Source organism: Schistocerca nitens, chromosome 2 (genome assembly GCF_023898315.1).
Source record: "Schistocerca nitens isolate TAMUIC-IGC-003100 chromosome 2, iqSchNite1.1, whole genome shotgun sequence".
NCBI lineage: Eukaryota > Metazoa > Arthropoda > Insecta > Orthoptera > Acrididae > Schistocerca > Schistocerca nitens.
In genome coordinates this window covers 685,985,303-686,000,184 of record NC_064615.1, presented here as the reverse complement: position 1 = coordinate 686,000,184, position 14,882 = coordinate 685,985,303, and positions in this window count along the sequence as shown.

Sequence of the window (14,882 nt, the reverse complement as noted above, 5' to 3'; positions counted from 1 at the left end):
ATTCTTTGTCTTAGAATTTCCTACTGGCAGATGTCCAGAATTCCGAAGACAGGGAAGACGCAAGCGGATGCGTAAGTTTGGTAGGGAAGTTGGACTAGTCGAGTGGCTAATGTTGTGCAACAAATGTAAATTAGTAGATGACTTACTAAACTGTGGTCGCTTGACGACTTTTCTCTGTTTTTGTGTCATTTTTCAGTGGTGTGTCCCACTCATTACTGAGCAGAACTTAACGGCATAGAAATTAATACAGCAAGATGATGACTGGTTATACCACAAACAGAGATGATCGTGCCAGCAGTGGACGTGGAAAGCTGTTAGGAAAATTACAGTGTGAACACCTGTGTTATGATTTGAGCGGTCCTGTAGTTACAATACAGAGAAAGAAATTCTCAGCAATTTGCACAGACGTTTCAAGACAAGCAAACTATCACTCGAAAACTCCTGAGAATGCGTGTCAACGTGACAAGTAATTCCGACGAAGGCGATGAACATAAAGCACTTAAGAGAATGATTATTGAGCTACGCGGTCACGGCCGAGTTTAAAAAACTTTGATGGCCGTTCCTTTAGAAATATTGAAAGACGAGACGCATCTGTGTGCTCGCAAAAACGAAGTATTTCCAGTTCCGAAAACTGAACGAGGTGCTATTGTACCGACGCGCTCTGGTACACGACTTAGACTAGCGAAGCTATTTAACACCTTGAGTAGGTACACAGGCAACAGCTGGGCCTGTCCAGGGGGCTTGGCCAGCAATCAACGACGCACCTTCACAAGGAATTCTCGCCACAAACAACTGAGATGGAAATTCGATCAAATCACACTTTTAATGGACATAGCACGACATGCAAACGAGATCACATCATCTGTTAAACTCCCACATAGTTCACCGTCATCAGTCTTCTGCTATATTAGCAGTTCCTCTGCGTCTCCATTTCCTGCGATCCATTTCTTCCTTCTTAATGTTGCTGTACATCACCCAGGATCGAAATCTCTTCCTTCCTCGCCTCCTTTTCCCTTCTACGTACCATTCTAAGATCGTTTTTATAAGCCCCTTCTTCTTTCTTAATATACGTTGAATCAAGTTTCGTTTTCTTCTTTTTATTACAACAAGTAATTATTTTTGATCCCTCAATTTTCTCAGAACCTCTTCATTTTTCGCTCTATCTATTCAGTCTACTCTTACTATCCTCCGCCCTGTGCACATTTCAAATGCTTCCAGCCATGGTCTGTCTGGCTTCCTCAGTGTCGACGTTTCTGCATCATTTTATAAGCCTTCTCCTCGAATCTTTGTCCATGTTGCTGCAGAAAATTCTCCATTTCTTATAATGTCCTCTTTCCCCATTGCTGTTCTGTTTTTCATTTCTGTGCTGTTCTTGTACTCAGTTCCTATACTGCTTCCAAGTAATTTAAAACTTTTTACATGTTCTAATATATCTCCATTCAGCATTATACTTCTAGTGCCATTAGTTTTGTATTTCGCTGAGCAGTAATATTATTTTTACCTGACAGTGCCAGCAGGAGAGAGAGCTCCATATTTGAAGAATATAATCTTCTTACTAGAGAAGTAAGAGACAGCTAGTTTCGTCAGTTTAAACTGGTAGTCTCAGATAATCAACATACATCAACCAGTGTGCCACTCAGTGCAGTGCACTGTCATCTAGTCATCAACATATTTGTGAGAGAAACAGGCACAGCAAGCAATACTCTGTTGTGAACCAAATGTACTTTATCTGAAATTTTTGTGTTTACCACAAACATGGTTTTATTATCCAAGTGCGATATATGGCGTTACACTTGTGCGTCTACTTCTTTATGACCAGATAGATGACATTACACTACACTGAGCGACACAATGGTTGAAGTATGTTGCTGATCTGAAGATGACAATTTAAATTCCAGAAAAAAGTTGTGTAAATATATGTTGATGTAACAGGTATGTAGATAATCAGAAGATACATGTTGATGTATGTAGATGATCTGAAGACGGCAGTATAAAGCCTCATATCGCACTTGTATAATAAAACGATGCTCGTGGTAAACACTCACAAAAGTTTCACATAAAATACAAAAAAGAAATATGTATACGAATACCGTATTGCTATCTGGAGAAACAGTACTTCTCTAATAAGAAGATTACGTTATCCTTTGCATTATTTTTCATTCAATAAAAATTTCCTTTAGCTTCAGTGGTATGCAATACATCCTGTAATTCTTTTTCACCCGTTGCTAGGACCATGTTGCCTGTAAACCTCAAACACCATACTCGTCTTCTTCCTGTTTTTGCCCACTTGACATCTGGTGGGCAGTGGTCAATCATACTTTCTAAGTATAGATTGAAAAGGGTAGGAGACAGACAGCAGTCTTGTCTTACTTCTTCACCTAGTTCTATCTTCTCATTTTCATTAACAGTTTTTGGTTTAAATATAATGAGCTTATAAGCCGTCCGGTTTCCCAGGCCACTCTCTTTGCTCTCATTCTAATTGCAAGCTTGTCCAAAACCACATTGTCAAAGGTCCTTTCCAGGCCTATAAAACACATACAGGATACAGTCCGAATAGCTTGTAAGGATGTTCCAGGGTAGGTTACACTAAGAAACAGTTGATAAGAAAAAAATTCGATACCTTGCGCCGTTTCCGAGTTCGTTAGAACTGAAGTTAACCAATCAGGCCGTTGCGCGCACAAATTAAAGCGGCCCGCCATAGGTGGTTCGCTAAACGTGTTTTCTAAACCCAACGGAAGAGCGCTACGAAAATTTGACATATGACCGTAGTATGGATAGAACCCCCGCCAAAGACTAAGCAGTCTCTTCCGCTATCATCTTGGCTACGATAACAGCTAACGCTAATTGCATCTTGCGGACCGCTTAAATTTGCGCGATCAACGGACTATTCGGCTAGTGTCAATGCTAATTATTGCTCAAACGGAGCAACGTATCGAATTCTTCTCGTAAAAACTAATTCGAAGCACCACCCAGACAACCTTTTCAGATTGTTTCTGACGAACCTGTAAATGAGTCTCTTCCCTTTCCAACAAAACTCTCTCCCCAAAATTCTCAAGAGTACTATTGCATCATTTGTGTCTTAATAGCCGATAAAACCAAATTACGCAGTCGGATTATCCGCCATTTCCTTTTCCAGCGTTTCATTATTGATTCTCTACATTACTTGGCTGCATGTCAAAACAGGCTAATTGTTTTGAGCTCACTTCATTTCTTCGTTCCTTGTTTCTTTGGAAACTGGACTCATTCGTGTCAGGAAGTCCTCTGGCCGTTGACCAGTGTCATACACACTACCAGCCATTCAAATTGCTACACCAAGAAGAAATGCAGATGATAAACGGGAATTCATTGGAAAAATATATTATACTAGAACAGACATGTGATTACATTTTCACACAATTTGGGTGCATAGATCCTGAGTAATCAGTACCCAGAACAACCACCTCTGGCCGTAATAACGGCCTTGATACGCCTGGGCATTGAGTCAAACAGTGCTTCGATGGCGTGTACAGGTACAGCTGCCCATGCAGCTTCAACACGATACCACAGTTCATCAAGAGTAGGGACTGGCGTATTGTGACGAGCCAGTTGCTCGGCCACCATTGACCGGACGTTTTCAATTGGTGAGAGATCTGGAGAATGCGCTGGCCAGGGCAGCAGTCGAACATTTTCTGTATCCAGAAAGACCCGCCGTGCATTATCCTGCTGAAATATAGGGTTTCGCAGAGATCGAATAAAGGGCAGAGACACGGGTCGTAAGACATCTGAAATGTAACATCCACTGTTGAAAGTGGCGTCAATGCGAACAAGAGGTGGCTGGCTCTGAGCACTATGGGACTCAACTGCTGAGGTCATTAGTCCCCTAGAACTTAGAACTAGTTAAACCTAACTAACCTAAGGACATCACAAACATCCATGCCCGAGGCAGGATTCGAACCTGCGACCGTAGCGGTCTTGCGGTTCCAGACTGCAGCGCCTTTAACCGCACGGCCACTTCGGCCGGCTCGAACAAGAGGTGACCGAGACGTGTAACCAATGGCAATCCGTACCATCACGCCGGGTGATACGCCAGTATGGCGATGACGAATACAGGATTCCAATGTGCGTTCACCGCGATGTCGCCAAACACGGATGCGACCATCATGATGCTGTAAACAGAACCTGGATTCATCCGAATAAATGACGTTTTGCCATTCGTGCACCCAGGTTCGTCGTTGAGTACACTATCGCAAGCGCTCCTGTCTGTGATGCAGCGTCAAGGGTAACCGCAGTCGTGGTCTCCAAGCTGATAGTCCATGCTGCTGCAAACGTCGTCGAACTGTTCGTGCAGATGATTGTTGTCTTGCAAACGTCCCCATCTGTTGACTCAGGGATCGAGACGTGGCTGCATTATCCGTTACAGCCATGCGGATAGGTTGCCTATCATCTCGACTGCTGGAGATACGAGGCCGTTGGGATCCAGCACGGCGTTCCGTATTACCCTCCTGAAACCACCGATTCCATATTCTCCTAACAGTCATTGGATCTCGACCAACGCGAGCAGCAATGACGCGATACGATAAACCGCAATCGCGATAGGCTACAATCCGACCTTTATCAAAGTCGGAAACTTGATGGTACGCATTTCTCCTCCTTACACGAGGCATCGCAATAACGTTTCACCAGGCAACGCCGGTCAACTACTGTTTGTGTATGAGAAATCGGTTGGAAACTTTCCTCATGTCAGCACGTTGTAGGTGTCGCCACCGGCGCCAACCTTGTGTGAATGCTCTGAAAAGCTAATCATTTGCATATCACAGCATCTACTTTCTGTCGGTTAGATTTCACGTCTGTAGCACGTCATCTTCGTGGTGTAGCAATTTTAATGGCCAGTAGTGTATTTGATTACATAGCCTCAATATTTCTCTTACTCTTTCTTTGTTCAAACATTTTAATATTCCTCCTGTATCTGTATCTATTGATTTCCCATTTTTTCATGCAGTATTGTACACTTCACTTCTTCCATCATAACTGTTGGTCCTTTCTCGTCATCAATTGCGCTGTTCACGGATACAGGTTCCGGAGTTGTTGGTTTGTGGTCTGTGTCATACAGCTCTTTCAAATAGTCTTCCAGTCTTTGTATGAGGTCCTCCCGCACTTTGTACACTACACTCCCGTCCTTACTGAGAATTTCCGTACTAGCATTACCTGGTGTATTTTGATCCCATGGTGTAGTCTTTACTCCGTTGTATAGTAAATAATATCTTGCCTTCCTCCTTCCTCTCTAGTTCTTCAATTGAGTCGCAGTCCTCTTTTCGCCATTTTTTCTTGGCCTGCCCTCTTTCTCTACGCAGTTCGTATTCACCCTTCAGTATATCTTTCTTGCATCTTCATTGTTTTTAGAATTCCGTACCTCAATCGGTAAAGACTTGAACCTAATAGGATCACTGTGTTGTCCGTTTGTCTGTCTGTTAAGACACATTTTTCTCAGGCACAAGTTGACGAACCAAGTTCAAATTTTTGTCACATACTAAGGGGTATGGTCTCTTGGCGGTGTAAAAACTTCAAGCTTATAAGTCACTGTAATCAAAAGATGTGACTATTTCATTCACATATTTTAAACTGGCAAACTCACTCACCGAAACCAAGTGTACTTTCCGCAGATCTAGAGTCGTGATACTTACCAACAAGCAAGGTTTCACAGTACAAGCAAAGGACAGTATCAGAAAATTGTTAATTTATGATAATATCACAAAAATATTTTTTTGTTTATTTCATATCGGATTACTTCTCTGACTTTCCGTTAAGACCCCCTTTTCTCAGGAATATGCAGATGTATTTCCTGTATCGCTATCGATAACAGGGAAAAATTGTCGAGTTTCTGAATTCCTGGGATGGATGAACTATCCTTACTCATAACTTAAGTTTGTACAGAACCCCATTTCCGCGAGTCATACTCGCACTTTTCTGGATTCTTCTTTCTTCGATCTTCGAAATCATTTCGTGGATAACCTACAGCTTTTTTGCCGTTTTCCCGTTTACATATCCTACACGTTTCTACCGTGATTTTATGTTCCCTTTTTCAAAATATTTCAATACTCGCTGACATCGTCATGTGGTTCTTTGTCCCGCAATGTGATAGCAAGTTCAAGTGACAGCATTCCTGTTGTTCTTTCTCTCCAGCATCTTATCTTCTCTCCGTCCTACTTCTTCACCATGGCAGCCTTCTTAATTTTATTCTAATTTTATTTCTATATATTCCCTAAGTAAATAATGGTCGCTATTAATATCTGCAACTGGTAACGTGTTTATCATCTTGTCTCCATTTCTGTACTTTTCTTGCTACAGCATAAAATCGATTTTGTTTTCACATATCTTGGCGATTTCCAAGTGTACATCCTCCTCCCGTGATTTTTGAACCTTGTAATTGTCACAACTAGTTGTCTTTCCCTACAGCAGTCAATAAGCCGATCACCTCCATCATTCCTCCTTGCAAGACCATTACTGCCTACCAGTGGCACAGTTAGCGTAGGGGGCACCCGGGGCGTATATCGGCGGTGTCTCCTCACGATTAAATATCATTAAAATTAGTGAAACTGGATACATGTAAAGTATAATTTAAATAATACAAATTCAAAATGGTTCAAATGGATCTGAGCACTACGGGACTTAACTTCTGAGGTCATCAGTCCCCTAGAACTTAGAACTACTTAAACCTAACTAACCTAAGGACATCTCACACATCCATGCCCGAGGTAAGGTTTCGAACCTGCGACCGTAGCAGTCGTGCGGTTCCAGACTGTAGCGCCTAGAACCGCTCGGCCACCCCGGCCGGAAAATAATACCAATGAAAGTCATTAGAGCCTTTAATAATCAAACTGCAACATATGCTATAATCGTACTCTTTTATTATGCATTATATATTATTATTTAATATTACTAGCTGACAATAACGACATCACCCGAATATTCATTTTGCCAATTTTCTATTAAAAATGGAATCTTATTTTGTAAACGTCTCTATGGCAACGGCTTTTCATAGCTTTATAGATGCCTGTTGTTTTGGCGTACAGCCATCTGCGTATCGTAGGTGAAGTCTGTCAAAAGCACTGCTAGACATCAGGGATTTCCTTAGTTGACTTGACTGTAGAAATGTGTTAGTAGTTAAGAATGAATGTATTAAAACTTCACTTATTATGTGACATTGTTTTGGCCGGACCGTGTGGCCGAGCGGTTCTAGGCGCTACAGTCTGGAACCACGCGGCCGATATGGTCGCAGGTTCGAACCCAGCCTCGGGCATGGATGTGTGTGATGTCCTTAGGTTAGTTAGGTTTAAGTAGTTCTAAGTCCAGGGGACTGATGACCTCAGAAGTTAAGTCCCATAGTGCTCAGAGCCATTTGAACCATTTGTGACAATGTTTTAGACATCTCAGTGTTTAAGACGTCATATGTGTGGTACCATGATAAAATTTGTGTGCGCGTTTGGCTGCACAGAAGCAATAGATTTAAACGTCATGCATGATGTGGCAGTTTTTCACGCATCACGTTGTTTATGACGTCATGTCTCCTGGACTGTCATAGAAAGATGGTTGTAACCCCGACAGCAATCCGTGCCTGACAGTAAGGGATATGTGTACCAAATGTGTTTGAAATCCTTTCAGTGTCTTAGGAGGAGATACATACATACATACATACATACATACATACACAGACATAGACATACATACTTACATTTTTATAATACGAATGGATTCACTACACATCAGTATAGTGTCTTCAGAAGACTAGTTGCTATGGTTCGATAAAAACACTTAAAATTTCCCTCTACCTTTGATAGTTGCGAACTATATAAGCAAATTTTAAAAAGTAGTATTTGGTGTCCCATCTTGTTCGAAAGTTAAATTGTTGCTCATTTTGTCCATTTTTAACTGCAAGTACCTTTTTATTAAATTTAATTTACTAAAGCTCCTCTCATACGATGCAACTGATACGCAAATAGTCATAAATAACATTAGAGTTTGGAAGAGAGTGCGAAAATCCCATTCCTTGAGGAATTTCAAAAAGTACAGACATACTCAATCAGGTAGTGTAACATTCGCCGCTTTTAAATGTCTTCCCAGCCTTGGAAAGTCAAAGAGGGTTTCTGCTTCTGGTTCATCATCATAAAAACCAGTAAATTAAGGAACAGTTAATTTCGACTCCTCAGTGTTTGCCAACATCAAAGTATTTGGCTCCACAACATCGAAGAATGAGGCGGCATCATGAAGGGACTTTGATTTATTTTCTAGTTCAATACTAAATCGGTCAAGACATTCCAGTACATCATTTTGATATTCCGCTCTCAGTGTGAGTCCTACGCCGATAGCCAATTCACCAGCATTTCTTTTTTTACGCCAATTTCTTTCTACTGAAATGTCGTAATCCGATTTTTCGCATCGAGACCTAGTGCCTCTTCTACAATATGACCTCGTTTTTCTTCAGTATAAAAACGGAATGCCTTATTTTTATAGCTAACTGACCAAGACTAAGCCTTTACTTTGGAATGCGACCTGAGTACGATGTACTTGTCCTAGCACGTCATCCAAAGAAAGATATTCAATGTGAAATTACATTTAACATGCCTAACATTTTGTGCAGAATCTCTGGCATCTAGATTTTTTTGTGTATCACATAATTCCTCAACTGCACCGATGAAACCCCTTCAAAATTGCTGCCAGTACTTTTCCTGTAGCATAACGATGTTTTTCTGTGTATAATAAGAACTTCCCCATTGCTAGTGGAAGCAGAAAAAAATGTAAAGATGATCTCTACTCTTCCGAACAATGTTACGAATGATACATTTTGTACAAATGAGTGTTAGCCATATAAATTAACTGAATAATCAATATATCGAACAAATATGGTTTCCTTGTTTTTTCCTTTAATAAAAATTTTGTACTTCTCCACATATGCCGCTCATAACAGCTGCTTTGTCATAACCATGCGAACAACACTTCATAACATCTAAACAGTCATTTTCAAGCTCCTTAAGAATTCTTCACTTATATTAGCAGTATCTTCCTTCCAGAGGAAAAACCCACATAATACTTTTTTTCCTCCACTTTTCTGTTATCAATTTTCACAAAGCGAATCACTTCAGACATACAGGTATAATCACTAGGTGAAACGTCAGCTGTGCTGCCAAACATAATACCAAAACAGTTAGCCGATTTAATTTCGTTCAGAAGCTTAGGTTTTACATGGTTCGCTAAAACGTTTATACATCCATTCTATACCTGTGGAGACATATTTGATACTTTTTGTGATTTACCAAGTCCGAAGTTGGGTTGGTTGTAAGAAATTTCCTTTATTTTTAAAGCCTTGTCCATCACGTGCACGAAGTGCTAGGGTTTCGTTTTACCAGAAACAAATTTACATCCAATAACCTAGATAAAAGAATCTTCCACTTCAGTTTTTCAATGTATATTAATTGCAAGGCTTCGTCATCTACTAATTTATGCAATTTTAGTCTAATTTCCAAAGTTTTCCACTCATCCAGACGTTCATTTGTAGCTTCATAGTCGACCACTTTAGGATTTGGTTTCTACAACTTCTGAAATCAACTGATAAATGTAGATCTTGCACTAGTACTACTGGTGACCAGATAAACAACGACAGAAATAGTACAGCTTATTGGTTACCACCCAAAACATTAGTAAACCAACCAAAACTGCCGATCTTTCCTCCATTAGACATCATTTTATAAAACCATTCCTTTGAAAGATACCACACATCACCTTTTGTTTCCGATACGTGCCTAGAAACATTGCCAAATGGGACTACGACACAGAAATTTTGCTTAAAAATGTCAACAACCTCCACCTCTCTAATCGCATCATCGTCGTTATGCTCACTGCTGGTCGTCGTGACTCCATCCTGGACGGTTAACAGCTCCTCTTAGAGCATGCTGAAGAGGTTGACCAGAGATCTTCTTCATTTTGTCATTCCGCCTGTTCGCTGCTAATACCCTCGATCTCTTGCCTTCGATCTTCCCTCTTCCCTTCCATGACCATTGTCTCTAGATTTTCTCCATCTCTTCTCGCAGTATGGCCAAGGAACTGAAGGACTTTTTGGGTGACAAGAAAAGAAAGGTTACTCAGTAATGGACACACTTGTTCTTCTTTCAGTCCATTTTATGCGTTTCATCCTGCGCCAAGTTCAAATGTGTGTGAAATCTTATGGGGCTTAACTACTAAGGTCTTCAGTCCCTAATCTTACACACTAAATTTTCGTAAGGACGAACACACACACCCATGCCCGAGGGAGAACTCGAACCTCCGCCGGGACCAGCCGCACAGTCCATAACTGCAGCGCCACAAACCGCTCGGCTAATCCCGCGCGGCATCCTGCGCCAGGACCAAAGCTCAACGCATAGATGCGCTGTTGATCTTTGGCTTTAAGGGGGGTAGGACATCAAACGGGCCGACTTGGAGCAGGAGAGGCACCACAAGGCATTTTAATTTGCACTGTCTATACTTTTACAAATAAATTCGTAAAAGTTTCTCAACATGACCAGGAGGGATTCAGAATTCACACTCTTAGCAATGTAAGTTCAAAAATATAACAAAATAAATTTTTTTACGTGTGAAATTTCATCATTTTTTCACTTACTATTGACTGCATTTGTTACTATAGGTACACTTTTCTTTATAAGTCAGAGAGATACTTCGATGAATTTTGCACAGCATACAAACCATACTTACAGGTGTATGAAACTCTAGAATTTTCCAAATCTATTAAAAACTGTGGTAAAAATTGAGATAATTAACCATAAAATTTGAGTTTTTTCTAAACATGAAGTTTAAAATGTAACAGCTCATTCATTTTTTCATTAATTAAATAAATTCTAGAGTTTCATACACCTGTAAGTATGGTTTGTATGCTGTGCAAAATTCATCGACGAATCTCTCTTACTTATGAAGATAAGTGTACCTATAGTAACAAATACAGCCAATAGTAAGTGAAAAAATGATGAAATTTCACACGTAAAAAAATTATTTTGTTATATTTTTGAACTTACATTGCTAAGAGTGTGCATTCTGAATCCCTCCTGGTCATGTTGAGAAAGTTTTATGAATGTGTTTGTAAAAGTATAGACAGTGGAAATTAAAATGTCGTGTGGTGCCTCTCCTGCTCCAAGTCGGCCCTTTTGACGTCCTACCCCCGTTAAGGGTGCACGTCTCGCTACGCTCCTCTGCAGTGGTGCAAAAGCGTGGCGCCCTGCATGTCACTCCCGGGCACAGTGGCAATTCAAACAGCAAGGTGTTGTGAAAAAGACCACAGTTCAGAAGTTCATGCGAGCTGTAAGGAGGGTTAATGATGTCACATTGACACATAATTTCACCAAAAGTTTTGCCCAACGCCACCGAAGACGTGTTACACGACGCGAAGGTCATCGTGCTCACCCTCGCCGCTTTTTCAACGCCTCTGTGATTAATGAGAGAACCGCGATGACCTACGTTGAGATGAAGCAGTTTTCTTATGAGTGGCTGAGTAAAACATTTCAGACACACCGTCTCTCCGAATCGACACGAAAAGGCCTTAGGAAGTGGCTTGAATGGCATCAATGAAACCACTCTTCGGTATTGATTCCCACACATCTCGCGGTCGACAACGACGAATCTAAGTGTGATTACCAACAGGACAACGAGCCTGACAACAGTTGACACCACTCTCACTCCCCGTACTTTTCAACCCTTTTCTAAGGACATTGTGGGCCAGAAACCACACTGAATGGTATCACACTCTTTTGGGGTGAAGTGCGACCATCATTTCTGCTCTGATGCACAAGCTGAAACCGCCAGGGATCATTCAAGACCATTCGACGAAGCACCAAAGGGTGTTTGCTTTCTCAGCTCTCCTGGAAATTTGGAAATTTGTGGTAAGTTCCTGTGGGACCAAACTGCTGAGGTTATACATCCCTAGGCTTACACACTACCTAATCTAACTTAAGCTAACTTACGCTAAGGACAACACACACATACCCATGGCCAAGGGAGGACTCTAACCTCCGACGGGGGGAGCCTCGTGAACCGTGAAAAGGCGCCCTAGACCACGCGGCTACCCGTGGGGAAAAGTCCCAGGCGCTTGCTGACAAGCAGTTCCTTTGATACCTCTCTGGCTCCAGATGCCTATTAACAGGCGCTAGAGCAGCAGCGTAGCCAGCCTGCACCCGTCTAGGACTTCCATCACAGGTTGCCTATGTAGTAATACAATTTAGTGGTGCTCAATAAAAGTGGGTGACTGGCGTTGTCGAAGTGGAAGGACTTAGAGGGACCCTTTGTAGTTTTATTCACACATGTTTTAATATCGCAACCTTCCTCAATCACGCCACAGAAGGGCGCCAAACAGGAGAAAAAAATCCATAATAATGCTTGCTATCTCGGATAGCGAATGGCTTTGAACGATTGCTAGTGGTTCCACCCTGTACACCAGAAGTAAAATTGCGGTCGCACTGCGCTCCAAAGGGGTGCGATCACTGTCAGTGGGGTTGGTTGCCCACGATGCCTTTACAAAAGGGTTGAAGGCTGATTGTACAGGGAGTCTCAGCATTGTAGAGAACGCCATCCTACTGCTCATCATACTGCGATTTGTCATGTTCGACAGCGAAAGTGTGGGGAACCAAGGAAAAGCGGTGATTTCATCAATTCCATCTATGCCACTCCCTAAAGCCTTCCTGTGTCGATTCTAAACGGCAGGACGTCTGAAAAGTTTGCCCCGACCACCTGTAAGAAAACCGCATGATTTCAACGCTGCGCGTCGCAGTTCTCACCTCCGTCGTGGAGGCGTCAAAAGAAGGGCTGACGCGTCACTAAGAGGGGCTCCACGACCTTGCCACCGAGTGACACATCGACATCGGCATTGAACAGAATTGTGGTGAAATATGGTGCGAAACTGACGTTATCCCACCTTACACGTCAAATGAATTTCTGAGCTGTGGCCTTTTGTTTCTTCCGCCTGTGTCGACGCATTGTTGTTTGAAGCGTCGCCGAATGCTAGGATGACGTCGCAGACCACCACGATTTCACACCATTACAGAGGAAGGTAGTAGGAACCTTTGAGTCAAATTTCGAATTTTTTCGTTACAGTGGTAGAAAATTACTGGCTTTCGAAAAAGTTACCCTTTAGCCGTGTTGCATCTTGTATATTTACTTGTAGGGTTATACGTATACTAGGACATGTTATGATAAATACACGTTTTAACGAATAAATAAACTACCCATGTTAACAAATCAGGACAGTCACATTCTCTGTTGTTGTCAGTATTTCGTAGTGCTGTGAAGATGGTTAAAGTTATCTGCGGGACAAACGTGCTGAAAGGGAATGACAAACATATACTACTTAGTGTTAACCAGTTTTCAGAAAAATAGCGTCGTGCGCCCCAATCCCTTCCTAATTCCTAGATAATGGCCTCTTCTCAGAGCTATCTGTCCTCAAACAAAAGGTGACTCTGCCTTGTGAAAATTCACATACTTAGCCCACGAAAAAAGTGGCTAGCGTACCTGCTTATTTCTACAGAAAATATATTCCTTGCGTCTTTACGAAGTCGTAAAATAACATACCATAAATAATACGGTAATGTTACAACCAGTTTCGGTTAGCGTAAGCCATTCGGTTCTACAGTTACATGAGATGATTTATTGCATGTATGTGCTTGGGTAGCGTAAGAAACTGCAAAAAGGTGGGAATTTAAGGAGATGGGACCCGGATAAACTAAAAGAACCAGAGGTTGTACAGAGTTTCAGGAAGAGCATAAAGGAACAATTGACAAGAATGGGGGAAAGAAATACAGTAGAAGAAGAATGGATAGCTTTTAGGGATGAAGTAGTGAAGGCAGCAGAGGATCAAGTAGGTAAAAAGACGAGGGCTAGTAGAAATCCTTGGGTGATAGAAGAAATACTGAATTTAATTGATGAAAGGAGAAAATATAAAAATGCAGTAAATCAAGCAGGCAAAAATATATACAAACGTCTCAAAAATGAGATCGACAGGAAGTGCAAAATGGCTAAGCAGGCATGGCTAGACACAAATGTAAGGATGTAGAGGCTTACCTCACTAGGGGTAAGATAGATACTGCCTACAGGAAAATTAAAGTGACCGTTGGAGAAAAGAGAACCGCTTGTATGAATATCATGGGCTCAGATGGAAACCCAGTTCTAAGCAAAGAAGGGAAAGCAGAAAGGTGGAAGGAGTATATAGAGGGACTATACAAGGGCGATGTTCTTGAGGACAATATTATGGAAAGGGAAGAGTACGTAGATGAAGATGAAATGGTAGATACAATACTGAGTGAAGAGTTTGACAGAGCACTGAAAGACCTGAGTCGAAATGATGGCCTTGGGAGAGCCAGTCATGACAAAACTCTACCATCTGGTGAGCAAAATGTATGAGACAGGCGAAATACCCTCAAAGTTCAAGAAGAATATAATAATTCCAATCCCAAAGAAAGCAGGCGTTGACAGATGTGAAAATTACCGAACTGTCAGTTTAATAAGTCACGCCTGCAAAATACTAACGCGAATTCTGTACAGACGAATGGAAAAACTGGCAGAAGCCGACCTCGGGGAAGATCAGTTTGGATTCCGTAGAAATATGGGAACACGTGAGGCAATACTGACCCTACGACTTATCTTAGAAGCTAGATTTTGAAAAGGCAAACCTACGTTTCTAGCATTTGTAGACTTGGAGAAAGCTTTTAACAATGTTGACTGGAGTAATCTCTTTCAAATTCTGAAGGTAGCAGGGGTAAAATACAGGGAGCGAAAGGCTATTTACAATTTGTACAGAAACCAGATGGCAATTATAAGAGTCGAGGGACATGAAAGGAAAGCAGTGGTTGGGAAGGGACTGAGACAGGGTTGTAGCC